Below are 16,800 nucleotides of genomic sequence, written 5' to 3'. Positions count from 1 at the left end.
ACATACCCAACCCCATCCTTTCACGGTGTGTCTATGGTTGCTTTCCCTAAAAGGCCCAGCCAGGTCGTGGCTGCAGAGACCATTATGGTCCACAAAACTTAGAATATTTGCTACCTGTCTCTTTACAAAAAAAGCTTGCCAGCCTGCTCTAGACAACCCCAGGAGGTAAATGCAATTACTATCATTTCCTAGTTGTAGGTTAAAAAAAAAAAAAATAGATAAAACCAAATTGCTTAGAAAGCCTATATGGTTTCTTAAGGACACAGAACCAGTTGGCAAAGTCAAACCGAAAGCCAAATTTGTATTTAAGAGATGGGAATACAGGAAAGGTTTTTTACCAGGCAGTGCTTCTCTGAGAACGCCTTCTGGGCCCAGTGGCCTTGTCTTGGTGAAAAGAAAAGGAGAGGCAAGTTTCAGTTCTTTAAAACATGGTAGATAGTCAATACCTTCTTAGCCCACGGATCAAGAGAACCAGGCTTGAGCATGAGGCTGCAGGGTCTGAAATGCCAGCCAAAAGGGCCTGGAATATTCAAAGTTGGTATTTTATTTACTTTTAGTTTCCTAGTTCAAAAAGCAAACAAAACCCACACAACCCCTAGTTGTACGAGAAATAAATGCCAGAAAGGTGTGTGGGGGGAAGGCAGGCCCGAGTTCTTCTGGTGTGGCCAGGGAAGCAAAGTTTCCGGGGGTGGCTTTTCTCACGCAGGATTCTCTCCCCTCAGCACATGCAGAATCTGAATGGCAGCCATGCTCAGAGTCCTCATTTCCCCACGCTGTCTAGAACAGAAATGGGCTATCCCTGTGTTGATTCATGTTTATAATGTAGAGACTTGGAGCCTTTTGTTTCTGATAAGAACTTCTTTCCTAATGATATTTTTAACAGCCACACACCATCTCCTTATAGCTCCATCCAGGACAGTCTGCCCATCCCCAGTCATCCTGGTGAGTTTAGAATGGTCTGGGCATGGATGGTGAAGAGCCCACAGGGGACTTTGTTCTCAGTCTTGGACACCAGGAATCTGTGGGGCTTCAAGCAGGCAGGCCCAGCTTGTGTAGACAGAGGGGCCCTTGCCGGGGAGCCAGCCCTAGTCCTGCAGCAAACATATGAAGCAGGAGTCCTGCAGCAAACACAGAAGCCTTGGAAGAAAAAAAAAAAAAGGGAAGGCAAAGCCTGGGCTACCAAGCAAAGCTAACCAGGAAGGGAGAAGGGAGGAGGCTGCCCACAGGAGTCAACCTTACTGGGCCAGGTGAGTGGTTGCATCTGTAAAAGGCCCCTCCCAGATGGGGCAGTGTGCAGCCTGTGCAACCATACATAGCAGCCCTGAGAGGCACCAACTTAGCTCAAAGGTCCAGAAATAGATTTTGGAAATATAAGATTGAATCAAGCTTAACATATGTAAATGTATGTCTTTGTGTATAAGAAAGAGAAGCAGAATAAAAATAAAATAAGCACCTCTGGGCTCTTTGTGCTGAGCCACAATATTAATGATCATGGCCTTGCCTGGGAGACAGCCATCTAATGGGTGTTTTAAGGAGTCATTTTGCATGAGCAGGTCAAAGGCAAAGAGCGGCAGAGAGGACGATTGGAGAGGCAGGTTTCTCCCTGGGGCTGGTGGTTCCTCTCCTCTCAACCAGAACCCGGAGACAGGCCTGTGTTTTCCCAGCCAGCCCCATTCTTTAGCTCCATGTCAATATTTTCCATCAATTTCTTTCTAATACCCTTAAAAACCAGCTGTTATTCGCTGTAGCCCATTTCTTGCAGAATTTAAGGAAATTATACATGGGGCTGGCTGGGAGATAGGAGGGCAATGGTTCTCAAACTTGCATGTGCCCAGAATGCCCCAGAGGGCTGGGGAACTCACTGATGATTGCACCCCAACCCCAGTTTCAGATTCAGTAACTTTGTGTGTGGGGCCAAAAGAATTTGCATTTCTAACACATTCCCAGGCCTTGCCGATGCTGCCGGTCTAGGGACCACACTCAGAATGATGGATGATAAACCAGGAAGCTTAACAGCATGGGCTTTGGAGGCAGACTGCCTGGGAGTGGGTCCTGGCCCCATCCCTTACCACCTCTACCTCTGTGACCACGAGCAAAGGACTAACTCTCTGCACCTATTTCAGCAGCTATGAAATGGTGCTCTGCCAGGGATTCAACTAGTTAATCCTACACACAGAGCCCAGCCCACAGACTGCAGTAAGCCGCCATTGCCTACTGAGCCTCATCGGAAAAGAGAAGGGTAAGGAGGCGGCAGCACAAGTCAGGGGAGGGGGGCAGCCAGGCGGGGCCAGGGACGCCCCAGCCCTGTCTCGGAAGGGCAGGCACAGCCTCTCACAAAATGCCCACTGAGGGTCGTGTTGCTGCCTTCCCACCCCCAAGGGAACAGGAAGTAAAGAGGGGGCGACAGCTAACATGACTCCTTATCCACAAGGCACTGCCCCATCCGCTGTCTCCTTTGGTCTTCTCCACACCCCGCGAGTTAGGCCTTATCACCTGCAGGAACCCACGGCTCAGAAAGGTCAAGGGACTCCCACCCCACACGGCCAGGAAGCCAAGGCGCCCACTGCCTCCAAAAATGCACGTCCATCAGGCACCTTATTAGGACAACTGGCCCACACCTCAGCTAGATTCTCTTCCCCTTTCTTCGTCTAGAGTCAAGAGCCAAGGTCCATGTCTGTGGGCTCTTTCTGGGAAAGTGGCCCTGGCAGGAGGGTGGCTGAGGGTGACCCTCTCCTGTAAAGAGGTCTGGGGACATCCCAAGCCAGCAGCTTCTCCAGCATCCTGAAAAAGGCTAAGGGGACCGCACAGGGTGGGCTCCTGTCTGTGCACTTGGCCTGGAGCGGCAGGGCGCTGCTCACCGAGCACTCATGGAACAGGGTAGCCAGGCTCGCCCGAAAGCACTCGGGCACACCCACGGGCCTCTGTGCAGAAGCTTCATGTTGGTGTCAGGAGAGATGGGGGTGGAGGTAATAGCTGTGAGGCAGGGAGGCTGGAGAGACGGTCTCAGGTTCACACTGTATTATCCCCTGGCCATCACACGTTATGGAAGCCTGCCTCTAGTAAGGGGTGCGTGCATGTGAGGGGCAAGGTCGCATAATCCAGAACCTTCTCACGCCAGGCCACCCTGTTCCATCAACAACTCTTCCTGCTCTTCCTGCTTCACCACTCACCTTTCTTCCTGTTTTGCCAGTGCTTGGACTGATGACTACCTGCCATTTGCCCTCCCTCCCATGAACTGGTCCAAGACCCACTGCGCAGTGGGCTGGAGGTCTGACAGGCTGGGCCCCTTACTCTCAGGTGCACACTCCTACCCTCAACTTTGTTTGGTCGCGCCCAGAGTGGGTAAGACCATCGGAACACTGGGAATGCCCCGTGGGGGCATCCCGCCTGTATGTCCTGACCAGCTGCCTTTCTGTTCAGGTAAAGTGTTTTCTTGTTCCAGTTTTCCTTCCAATCTGATTCAAACCAAGTATCATTAGAGGGACTTGCAATGCCCAAAGCCCAAAGGCTGTCATCGTGAATCGCTTTCTGCCCCAGTCAACCTGAAGTGTGATTCCAAGGAACGTTGTAAATTGCAGCTGGGTGACAGCTAAATACAACACAAACATGTCACAAACCTCATAAACTCCGTGAGAGTGACAGAAACAAGACTGAGAAATTAATATGTCATACACACATCTCTGGCTGGTCTGTTTTTCTGATTTAACCACATTTAGGCTTTTATCAGCAATAGATAATCTCCAGCCATTACATGGTCCTTCTGGGATTGTAAATGTCTTTGAAATGAACATTTACCATGCAGAACTCCCCTTACGTATCAGAAGAGCTTGAAGGTGATTCGTGATGGGATTTGAAAGGTGCTACAAGGCACTCCCTGTCCCAAACCTTCTTCCTTGCCTGCAATTCCCACAATTAAAGGCATTTATTTGATAACTCAATCAGAGAAAGACAATTATCACATGATCTCATATGTTGAATTTAAGAAACAAAACAGAGGATCATAGGGGAAGAGAGGGAAAAATAAAACAAGACGAAACCAGAGAGGGAGACAAACCATAAGAGACTCTTTAATCATAGGAAACAAACTGAGGGTTGCTGGAGGGGAGGGGGATGGAGGGATGGGGTAACTGGGTGATGGACACTGCGGAGGGCATGGGATGTAATGAGCACTGGGTGTCATAGAAGACTGATGAATCACAGACCTGTACCTCTGAAACCAGTAACACATGTTAATTGAATTTAAATTTAAAAATGTTAAAAAATAAAGGCACTTATGTGGGATAGGACATTGAATTCAAAAGCCATCTCCTAAAATTCAAGGACATCACCCAAAACAGGTAGCAAGCTGCCCGATTAGCACACAGCCCTCCCCGCATCTCCCCTTCCCATTCTTCCTTCTTAAATATTGAGTGACCGCCATGGATTACCTCAGACATTCTTAAATGAGGGGCCCAGCCATGGGCTTCAGTGGTTCCATGACATGGGTAGTCTGTCAGTTTAGTGCATGTGTTATGTGCACATAGATCTCTAGAGAGGGGCCTCTAACTCTCATTGTATTTCAAGGAGGTCTAGGACTCACCAAAGGGTGAGTCTCCTTCAATTTACTGTATTAATGTGATCAATTTAGAAGGTGGGCCCAGGTCCTTCAAAAAAGAGAGACAATGACCAGGTGATCTGGGAGGAGGGGGCTCTACACTCTGTTGCCAGGAAGGACAAACCAGTGGGAGCGCCACACAGCAGACCCTGGAGAAAGGGGCCAAGGTCACATCTGAACTTCTTTGATTATGTCTAAGATGACCACTTCTTGCCCCTCCTCCTCGCCCTCCCTCCAACAACTATATATACTCTGCAGAACAATATATAATTTATTAAACACGTACAACACAATAGATACCATGCTTAGTACTACATACATTATCTTATTTAATCCACACAAACTTTTGAGATCCATTCTATTGTTGCTTCATTTTACAGATGGTAAAACCGAGGCTTGAGTGATTGGGTAACTTGACAAGGTCATCCAGCAAACAAGCAAACTGCAAAACCAGGCTCAGGCCACCTTACTCCAGAATCTGTACTTCTAACCATGTTGTCAGTGGTTCTTAAACTTAAGTGGGCATCAAAATCACCTGGAGGGCTTGTGAGAACTCCGATTTCTGGACTCCACCCCCCTAGAATTTGATTAAGCAGGTCTGGAGTGAGGCCCAAGAATTGGCATTCCTACCGTCTCCCCCCCCGCTGCCCTTGACATACAGTGAAGCTAATGAGCACCTTCCTTGCACAGGCTCTTTGCACAGACTCCTCCCAAGGTCCCCGGAGGGATCCTAAAAATGTATTCATAAGATCATATAATTTTGAAAAATTTACTTGTATGTTACTTTTTTAAGGCAGATCCTTAAAACTGTATTTGCTTTGATCCCCCCAAAGCCTGGATTTGCCCCAGACCCTGGGGTCTTCCTTCAGTTACATTTCTCCTATTTTTATCCCAGACTTGGATCAAGTTACAGTCCACACCAGGAGCCATTATTACCCCCACCCTAAGGGGCTTGGGTTTCATGATGTTCCTCAGTCTGTCAGGATATATCCAAGGACATCTGTGGGTTTTAGATAAAGACAGGTCTAAAGTAGCTCCATGCATTAAAGTGACTGCGTCGGCCATCAGAACACCCTGGCAGAAGTCTGAGTCGGGATCTTAAGGGAGGTCACGCACACCCCTGCGGGAGGGGAAGAAAGACAGGGAGGCCCCTTCTGATGCCTGGGCCAGCAGCAGTGAGAGCGCCCCTCTCTTTAGTACAGGATAAGGCTGGAGGGAATGAGTGTCCCTCACATCTGTCACTTCAAATCTTCTACCTGGAGAGAACTCAACACCACCCTGAATGCCTGGGAGCATAGTGTTTGGGAAACAGGAAACAGACAAAGAAATAGAAGCTTGACCAGACCTTTCTATGGGGACTAAAAGAGCCCACAGGAGCTGGGGTTACCCCCTCCCCATTCCTACCCACTCAGCAGGAGGCCAGAGCTGTCCAACATAGAAACACAGCTGAAGGCACAGATATAAGGTTTCATTTTCTAGTAGCCACATTTAAAGGGCCAGAGACAGGTAAAAGTTTAATATATTTAATCTAATATAGTCAACATTTTATCACAACACATAATCAATATAAAAACTATTAACGAGATCTTTTATATTCTTCCCCCACCCATAGTAAGTCCTAGAAACCTGGTGTGTCTTTACATTTACTGTGCATCTCAGTTCAGATGTTAAATTTTCAATGGGCAAAGTGAAATGGGGTCCTAACTACAACTTTGTGTTTAATGGAAAACTATTTTCTACTGCTTCCATTTTTAAATTTATATGAAATTAAAACTTCAGTTGATCTAGCTATATTTCAAGGGCTCTGTAGCCACACGTGGCTAGTGTTGGAAGCCCAGCTCAAGGATAAAACAAACTGATTTCCGGGGCCTCCTGGAATGAGAATTTCTATGTTGCTAAAACAGTGGTAGTAATAGTAGCTGTCTGCAGACATCCCAGGGAAGAGGAGGAGGGATTTTAGAATTTGGAGAAAAGCAAAGGGAAAAAAATCAAAATGGTGACGATTCCTTTAAGAATCACATACCTCCCCTTACACCACACACAAAAATAGACTCCAAATGGTTGAAAGACCTCAATGTGAGACAGGAGTCCATCAAAATCCTAAAGGAGAACACAGGCAGCAACCTCTTCGACCTCAGCCGCAGCAACTTCTTCCTAGAAACATCGCCAAAGGCAAGGGAAGCAAGGGCAAAAATGAACTATTGGGACTTCATCAAGATAAAAAGCTTTTGCACAGCAAAGGAAACAGTCAACAAAACCAAAAGACAACCGACAGAATGGGAGAAGATATTTGCAAATGACATATCGGATAAAGGGCTAGTATCCAAAATCTATAAAGAACTCATCAAACTCAACACCAAAAGAACAAAGAATCCAATCAAGAAATGGGCAGAAGACATGAACAGACATTTTTCCAAAGAAGACATCCAAATGGCCAACAGACACATGAAAAAGTGTTCAATATCGCTCGGCATCAGGGAAATCCAAATCAAAACCTCAATGAGATACCACCTCACACCAGTCAGAATGGCTAAAATTAACAAGTCAGGAAATGACAGATGTTGGCGGGGATGCGGAGAAAGGGGAACCCTCCTACACTGTTGGTGGGAATGCAAGCTGGTGCAGCCACTCTGGAAAACAGTATGGAGGTTCCTCAAAAAGTTGAAAATAGAGCTACCATATGATCCAGCAATTGCACTACTGGGTATTTACCCCAAAGATACAAAAGTAGGGACCCGAAAGGGTACGTGCACCCCGATGTTTATAGCAGCAATGTCCACAATAGCCAAACTGTGGAAAGAGCCAAGATGTCCATCGACAGATGAATGGATAAAGAAGATGTGGTATATATATACAATGGAATATTATGCAGCCATCAAAAGGAATGAGATCTTGCCATTTGCAACGACGTGGATGGAACTGGAGGGTATTATGCTGAGCGAAATAAGTCAAACAGAGAAAGACATGTATCATATGACCTCACTGATATGAGGAATTCTTAATCTCAGGAAACAAACTGAGGGTTGCTGGAGTGGGGGGTGGGGTGGGAGGGATGGGGTGACTGGGTGATGGACACTGGGGAGGGTAGGTGCTCTGGTAAGCGCTGTGAATTGTGCAAGACTGTTGAATCTCAGATCTGTACCTCTGAAACAAATAATGCAATATATGTTAAGAAAGAAAAAAAGAAGAAGAAGAATGTAGCAGGAGGGGAAGAATGAAGGGGGGGAAATCGGAGGGCGAGAAGAACCATGAGAGACGATGGACTCTGAAAAACAAACTGAGGGTTCTGGGGGGGGTGGGAGGATGGGTTAGCCTGGTGATGGGTATTGAGGAGGGCACATTCTGCATGGAGCACTGGGAGTTATGCACAAACAATGAATCACGGAACACTATATCTAAAACTAATGATGTAATGTATGGGGATTAACATAACAATAAAAAAAATTAAAAAAAAAAGAATCACATATCTCTACAATAACTCCTTTTATTAGTAATTACCATGTTACCATGTTGTACGATTGGTGGTTTAGAATGGGACTCCTCTACTAAACCGTAAGCTCCATGAGGGCAGGAAATGGGTCTCGTATTCACTGTTACAGCTCTTGAGCCTAGCACAGTGCCTGTTGTCCTAGCTCTCAGTATATTGAAAAAGTGAATAAATCACACTAAATCTTTGACATGTGGGGTATATAAGATTCTGCCTGTGCTTAAACAAATCGGCCCCCAAAGAGTTATCATCATAGCAAGACTAGCAAAGTTAGCACATAGCCTATAGTTTAGTTAAAAACGGAACTACCAAGTTGGGCTGTGTATCTCCATTTTGCAGGTGCAGTAATTTGAGTTATTGGTAGTAATGGTGACTTTGTAAGTCCTAAATCTCCGCAGAACCTGATGGGTTTCCATTACCCATAAAACCCGGAGGCCATACTCCTTCCCACTCGGGCCTTGTTTTCTGGGTCTTTCTTCTTTCATTTCCTCCAGTTACAGGGAAATCATGGCCAAGCAGGTCAGATTTTTAGTGAGCACTGGGGAAGGGCCACTTATCAGTGGTAGGTTTAGTTTGCAATTTGGGGGGCAAAGGACAAAAACTGAACCTGACTTCCTTAAACATGAAGAGGGGGCACCTGGGTGGCCCAGATGGTTAAATGTCTGCCTTCAGCTCAGGTCATGATCCCAGGGTCCTGGGATCAAGCCCCACATCAGGCTCCTGGCTCAGCAGGGAGCCTGCTTCTCCCTCTCCCTCTGCCCCTCCCCCTCCTCATGCACTCGCGCTCTCTCTCTCTCTCTCTCTCTCTCTGTATCTCTATGTCTTAAATGAATAAATAAAATCTTTAAAAAAAAAAAAAAAAACATGAAGGGGGATTCACTTCAAAAGGCATCCCAGGGAACCCTGGACAAGAATAGAACTAGGGTCGCACACAGCCAGAACCCGGTCGGCCACCTTGCCTCCTCTTTCTGTCCATCCAGACTGGCTTCCTCTCCATTCTGAGCCATGTGTCAGTAAACACCCTGCGCCACCATAACCAAGCTTTAGGGCTGCAGTTTTCAACCACCAGAGCTCCCTCCCAAAGGTTGGCACAACTCTCTCAGGTCCAAAGATTCCAGAATCCTGCAATGGGGCCTCTTCAGTCTGGCTTGCCCAGGGGCCCTGCCCTGGATAAATCAGTGTGGCCAGGCTTGGAAAAGGATATGCTAATACAAAGGATGTTGAGGAGACTCTTCTCTTGCCCTCAATTTGCTAAGTCCAGCTCTAGTAAAAAAAAAAAAAAAAAAAAAAAAAGATATTTGTACTCCCACTTGGTCCCCTCCAAGAGACTGCCAAACTGGTCAACCATCACACCAGGTGGGCCCTTACCGGCCCATTTAACATGACTGGAGAGAAAGAGGAGCAGTCATCTGAGTTTTAGACCTTGTGTGGAGTGAGAGGATTCAGGGGATAGGAGAGGGGTGCTTCCTTACCCTCAAGCCAAGGGAGAAGAGGGGAAGCACTCTGGAGTAGTATGCTGGCAAGGAGGGGAGCCAGGCAGGCAGGGCAAGTGGGTTCGGAGGGCTATGCGGTCAGTTAGGAAGACCGCACACTTGGAGAGAGGACAAGGTGGGCTATGAAAATGCCTGGGAGACTGGACATTTCAAAGGGGGCTGGAATGAACTTTAAGATCTAAAGTGACCTGAAAGTTATAAGACCCTGCCTCGTTGCTCTGAAGGCATCTTCGAAGCAGTTGGGGTGCAGTGGGCAGCCCATAGCCCAACTGGGCCAGGGCTTTACATATGCAGATGGTTGAGCTGAGTCATAACCTTGACATTGCAGCACCATGGCATCCATGATGAAGGGGTCCTGGCAGACCCACCAGACACACCCACACCCGGAGAGGGTGTGCTTCAGCCCCAGGTCCCAGACTTGGGTTCATGGGCACTCAGCCCAAGTTCTAGTGCCCTGCTTCCCTGGAGTCCTAGTGCCACAGGGGAATGTGTGCTCCCTGAGACACATCTTCCCAGTGCCCAGCATGATGCCTGACTCCTGCGTCATCTGAGGGCAGTGGTCCTCCAACTTCAGCTCCAATATTGGAACCTCCTGCAGGAGAACTTGTTCTCACACACACCGTCGGGCGCCATGTCTGGTGTTTCAGATCAGTAGGTCTGGGTGGAGCCTGAGATTTTACATTCTAACACATTTCCAGGGGACCACACTTTGAGAACCATTGTGTTCGGTGCTGACTCTGGCCCCCGGAGAGCCACGTCAGCCACCAGAAGTGGTGAGAGGTGCTGACAGAGGCACTGGGTGGGGGAACAGTTCTTTGGGCCTCAGGCTGGTACACCACCTGGTAGGTAGGCAACTGGGCACGAACTTCCTCTCCTTCCCCCAACCCCCTGCCCGAATCCAGGGCTCCAGCCCTTTTCTACTCTGATGGGGACTGCGAGGTCTGTCTGTCTGTAACACCTAGGATGCAATCAAGAGGTTAACCAAGAGGCATCTGCTGAGACCTGGTGGGATTCCTTTCTGCCTCCACATCCTCCCAGTCAGTTGGCCTCCAAGTAACTATTGGAGCAGTGTCTTTTCGGCCTCCCATAGGCTGGTTTTTAATGTGGTCAAATATACAGAACACAAAATTTACCATTTCGACCACTTTTAAGTATACGAGTTAGTGGCCTTAAGCACATCCACACTGTTGTGCAACCATCACCACTACCTAATTCCAGGACTTTTTCACCATCCCAAACAGAAATTCTGTACCCAATAACACCCCACCACCCCGCCTCCAGCACTGGGAACCTCTATTCTATTTTCTAGCTCTATGAATTGGCCTATTCTAGGTGCCGCATACAAGTGGAATCATACTATATTTGTCCTTTTGGGTCCGGTTTATTTCACTTAGCATGTTCTCAAGGTTCATCCATGTTGTAGCGTGTATCAGAATTTCCTTCCTTTTTAAGGCTAATATTCTATTGGATGTATAGACCACATTTTGTTTATCCATTCATCTGTTGATGGGCATTGGGATTGTTTCCACCTTTCGGCTATTGTGAGTAACACTGCTATGAACACTGTTGTACAAGTATTGGAGTCCCTGCTTTCAATTCTTTCGAGTATATACCCAGAAGTGAGATTACTGGAGTATACGACAATTCTAGGTTTAATTTTTTGAGAAACTGCCATACTGTTTTCCAGAGACTTTGAATTTAATCTTCCACCTCAGAAGTGTTCACCAGAAACAGGAATGCTGAAAACCTCACCAGTATCCTCCAAAAGGGATTTGAGATCAGCCTCTGCCAAGAGGCTTATGGCTCTGAACTTCTGCTATAAGAGGCTTAACGAACCTCCACACTTACATATGCAGAACTCTAACACTGGCAGGAACCTCAGAGGGACTGTGACCCCACCCCTCACTCTATGAGATGAGCAGGTTGTAATCAAGAGAATGAGGCTGCTACATAGCTTTTCAGGGCTCGGTCCAAATGTCACCTCCTCAAAGACCCCAGCCACTCCCTCCCCTTTATCACTCTCTAGCCTTGGCTTTATTTTCTGCACATTACAGTCCAAAAGTATCTTACTCATTTGTCTCTTTGATTACTCTGTGTCCTCCAAACAGATGTAAGGGCAGGTGCAGGTATCCCTGCTTTTTGAAAGTTTACACTACACCATGCTTTTACAAAAGACCTATATTAGTACCTGTTTCCACTAACCGATACCCAAAGAGGATTTTCACTTTTAGGAGAAAAGGCACAAAGTAAAAAGTGTTCAGCATTTGTTTTGCAACAAGCAATTAGAGAGGCAGCACACCCCCTGAGCAGCAAGAGCGGCACCACCGAGCTCCTTCTCCAGGAACTCACTCAACGTCTCAACATCTCAGCATGCCATAGCTTTGAATGGTGTTTGTGAGTACATGTGCTTTATCACAATTTATTGCGTACATTCGTTGGCAAGATGTGTCCCAAGGTTTCAGAAAAGCCTAAGAGAGGTTATTGTTTGGGTCTGGGAATACTCAAAATTTTTTCCATATAAATTAATAATTGCTTTTTTATGCCATTGGTTTACAAAAGGTTTCATAGGAACACTATGCTTTTGAATAGTGGGGGAATCCTGTACCTTTTCTGTCTTAATCATGGCAAACCCACAGCATCTGCAGTTGTGCCTGGCATGTTGTAGGCACTCAGGTATCTCCACTGAATGAATGAAATATAAATCTTATTAAAATGTATATATAACTCTGATATTTGCAAGAGAAATATTCTGAGATATTAACAATTCTCTCAAGTATACACTCTCTCAAAAGACAACCAGTTCAAAAAAAAAAAAAAGACAAAACCACACAGATGCTCCCTAAGTGACTGACTCCAGCTCATCAGTTCTTACAAGGAGTCTAAAGCTCAAATGTTAATTCCACAGATGCGAGGTCTCTACTCTTTCCACAGGTCTGAGATGGATAGGAAAGGACTAATATTCCATTAGAGACTCAAGGTCTTTGATTGTGATCACATTGATAATTTTCTTTCCATTAAGATGTTGAAGCATTGTGGCTGTTCTAAGGAGGACAGTAACGCTTTTCTACCCAATGGTCTCTCCTGGCATAAAAATGCTGTAGGTAATAAGACAAAGGGGTGGGGGGAGGAGCTTGGCCTCCCATCCCATCTTTATAATGCAATTGATGTTGCTGTCCCTGGTTCTGAAGTTTTCATAGGAACACCCCATGGATCTCAGAATTTCCAGGAATGCTAGACATTTTTTTTAGATCTACTGACTGAAAACTGAACAGAGCAAGGTGAGACCTTGTCCTGAGCCTGAGTCAGAGCTAATTAGGGTGGGCAGGGAGGCGAGACCATGAGCCATACAACACAGACCTCTAGGTTCAAGACAAAATTTCTGATTGTGGTTTGGTGCTTCCCTCCCCTTCTCTGTAGTCCCCATAGCCTATACATGACACACACTGCCTGGCCTTTCCCTGAGCTGCTTGTCTTCCACCAGCCTCAGCTGTCTGCCTTTCCTGTGGTGGCAGTAGTGAGATTGAATGGGAAGAGGAAGGGGCAAGGGACCCAGCACAGAGGAGGTCAGTTGGCAGGACCAGGGTAGAGACTTATAGGGGTACTACCTAGTGCCACTAGGTCCCACCCTCATACCTCCTTTCTCAGTCGGGTCTGTCCTCTCAACTCCTCTTCACCAAGCTGTATTCTCCCCTCCTCCTCCCCCTAATGAATCTCTCTACCTGACTGATGTCATTATCCTTCCTCTGTGATTCACTGACTTCTATTTGTCAGGGCTCTAAGAACTCATATGTCCATCTTAGATGGACCTAACTTCTTTGAGAACAGCCTCTGCCTCTTCTGCTTCCTAATAAGTCCTTCCTGTATTTAATAAGGACAATGGGTGAAGACTAGGGAATAGGGGCCTATGAGGAGCAGCACCAGAGGAGCTTAAGGGGGAAGAGAAGCAACCAGAGAAGTCAGGTGATCAGAGCAATGGAGAATTAAGGATGTTGATGCAGAGAGGAAGATGAGGCAGACCATGTAACTACGCAGAGACAGGGAGAAAGAGAAGGAGAAGACACCAAAAGGGAACTTTTGAATTCAAGAATTAAGAGATCACCGGGGTGCCTGGGTGGCTCAGTTGGTTAAGCGGCTGCCTTTGGCTCAGGTCATGATCCTGGAGTCCTGGGATTGAGTCCCGCATCAGGCTCCCTGCTCAGCAGGGAGTCTGCTTCTCCCTCTGACCCTCCCCCTTCTCATGCTCTATCTCATTCTCTCTCTCAAATAAATAAATAAAATCTTAAAAAAAAAAAAAGAATTAAGATCACCAGAGAAGTTGGAGAAAAGCAACTTTGGCAACTTTGCAAGGAAAGCTAGATTAAAAAACATGAAGTAAATGAAGGTCAGTACTCAATGTTGGTAAGATGCCCTTTCAAGCACTTTTCAAATATAAATTGGTGTGATGTAGTGAGAGCTTTAAAAGTTATTCTAGGCATGGCATATAGACAAATTTTAGTTCTAGGCATGGCATATAGACAAGATGTAAGCATAAGAACTTTATCACAACACTACTTATAATCATAAAGTAAAAGAATAATTAGTCATTACCATCATTACATTTACAAAGTATAATCACTTAGGATTACAATATCATGCTTAACCAAACTTCAGAATATAAAGTGCTATGTTCAGTAGGAGTTAAATTTTGTAAAATAAAAAATTGGGTTAGATCTATCCATCTATCCATCCATCCATCCATCCACCTACTATTTTTGTATCTAGCCACACAGATAAAAAGACTAAAAAGGAAATCTGCTAGAACATTAGTCAGTGGATATATCAGCATTGTGGGCTTATGGGCAATTTTCATTTTCTTTTTTAATATTTTATGTATTTTCCAAATTTCTGTAGTAAGTATGAGTCATGCTTATAATCAGGGAAACAGAAAAAGTTGCTTTTAAAATAGAATGAGCCTGTGGTGAGGAAGTAGAACCGAGGATTAAAGATGGTCTTTTAAGAAGTTCAGAAGAAGCAAGAGGGTTTTGGTTCAAGATAGTAACATAGGAAGCTTCTGAACTCACCTCCTCCCAAGGACACACTGAATCTATAGCTACATATGGGACAATTTCCTCTGAAAGAATTCTAGAAACTAGCTGAGAGACTCCTACACATCAGGCAAATGAGGAAAATCCCACAATGAAATGAATAGAAGAGGTTGAGAATCTCACCGTAAAGCCTGTACCCAACATGGTAACCTGCAACTAGGAAGGAACTGACAACTCCCAGCTTCTTCCTGAGGAGTAAAGAGTTTGGGCACCAGATATGGTGCCCAAACTCTTAAGACTTCCACCTGAGAGATGGGCTTCCAAAACATCTAGCTTTGAAAGCCAATGGAGCTTATCCAGAAGACCCACTAGGCTACAGGGAACTAAGAGACAGCTCTTAAAGGGGTCGCATGGGCTCCCACACATTCACCATGGCTAACCCCTCAGGGCCTAGTAGAAAGGCAGGAGACTGAAACAAATCCAGTCTTTCCATGAAAGAGACCTATTTGCTTATCTTAAAAGCTTTGGGCTGAGAATACGGCTACTAACTTAACATATATCTAGGGGATGACTGCAACACTTTCCAGAGACCAGGGATGCTAGAAGGCACTATCTTTGGGTTCTCCCTCTGCCTTGCTCTAGGTTATTGGTATCTTCAAGAAAGGAGTTTATGGGCTTCACCTTTCTTTTTCCGCCATCTGGGAGTCTCTGGAGGCCTGCTGGGAACAGGACTCCTATAATGCCAAATAATGTCTGGAAGGCTGTGGTCCAAGGCCATTTTTGCTGGCTATAAGCGGGGTCTCTGGAACCAGAGGGAGCACACAGTTCTTCTTAAAATCGAAGGTGTTTATGCTCGAGATGAAATGGAATTCTATCTAGGCAAGAGATGTGCTTATGTATACAAAGCAAAGAACAACACAGTGACTCCTGGTGGCAAACCAAACAAAACCAGGGTAATCTGGGGAAAAGTAACTTGTGCTCATGGAAACAGTGGCATGGTTCGTGCCAAATTCTGAAGCAACCTTCGTGCTAAAGGCATTGGCCACAGAATCCATGTGATGCTGTACCCCTCAAAGATTTAAATTTAATGAAAAGTAAATAAAGGTGTAGATTTGTTCTCTTGTTAAAAAAAAAGAAAAGAAAGGAGTTTATGCACATGTCTGGCATTCCGGGTTTTGCTGCTACCACCCAGGGGACACTCTGATTGCCTGGCTCTGGTGGTTAATGAGGCTTATGTTCATAGGTCCCACAGGGTTAGAACAGAGAAACAGTACTTAACCAGTGATTCACAAAGGCAGCAAACAAAAATACCCAGCCCCCAGTCTTCCCTTGAAAGGGGTATACTTGCATACTTTACAAGCTGCTGCCTGAGGATCTAGCTTATAGTCAGCCTGCATCTAAGTGCTGACTGAGATTCTCACCTTTAGGACACTACCAGATCTTGGCATACCCTCAGCTACTGGGATCTGCTAAGAACAAAGAAGGCTGCTTAGTTAATCACAAAGTTATTACTTAATCACAACAAAAAGGTAGGGCATGGATGAATGATTAGATTCATCTACACAAAGCCATTTCATCAAGACTGGGAGAGATGGCTGTTTTATGTATGCATAGAAACCAACACAAAGTCAAGGAAAAGGAAAAAAGAAAACAGGAATATATTCCTAACAAAAGAGTAAGATAAAACCTAAGAAAAAAAATTTTTAAAGACTTTTTTCTTTTAGAAGTGGGGGGGCCAGAGGGAGAGAATGCTGAAGCAGACTCCCTGCTGAGTGTGGAGCCTGACATGGGGCTCGATCCCAGGACCCTGAGACCATGACCCAAGCCAAAAATCAAGAGTTGGCCACTTAAGCAACTGAGCCACCCAGGCACCCCCCCTCAGAAAAAGTTTAATGAAATGGAGATAAAGCGATTTGCTTGAAAGAGTTCAGAATAATTGACATAAAGATGCCCCATAAGGTAGTAAAACAATGCATAAGAAAAGTGAGAATTTCAACAAAGAATATAAAAAAAGTACCATACTGAAATCAGAGCTGAAGAATACAATAAGAAAAATTCTATAAAAGATTCAACAGCAGACTAAAGTGGAAGAGAGGACCAGCAAATGGAAAAACAAGGCAATGGAATTCATCCAATCAGAGGAACAAAAAGAAAAAAAGAAAAATTGGGGTTCTGGTCCATGACAGTGAAGTAGAAAGACTC

At 45.6% G+C, this 16,800-nt stretch overlaps 1 pseudogene; it reads left to right on the top strand.

Moving 5' to 3' along the window:
- Positions 1–15,347: 15,347 nt before the first annotated feature.
- On the top strand, positions 15,348–15,680 carry LOC116631326 (annotated as a pseudogene).
- Positions 15,681–16,800: the final 1,120 nt, after the last annotated feature.

The sequence above is a fragment of the Phoca vitulina genome, unplaced genomic scaffold (genome assembly GCF_004348235.1).
Source record: "Phoca vitulina isolate PV1807 unplaced genomic scaffold, GSC_HSeal_1.0 scaffold5, whole genome shotgun sequence".
NCBI lineage: Eukaryota > Metazoa > Chordata > Mammalia > Carnivora > Phocidae > Phoca > Phoca vitulina.
The sequence above is the reverse complement of the archived record's forward strand: the minus strand, read 5'-3'. Positions and strand labels throughout refer to the sequence as shown.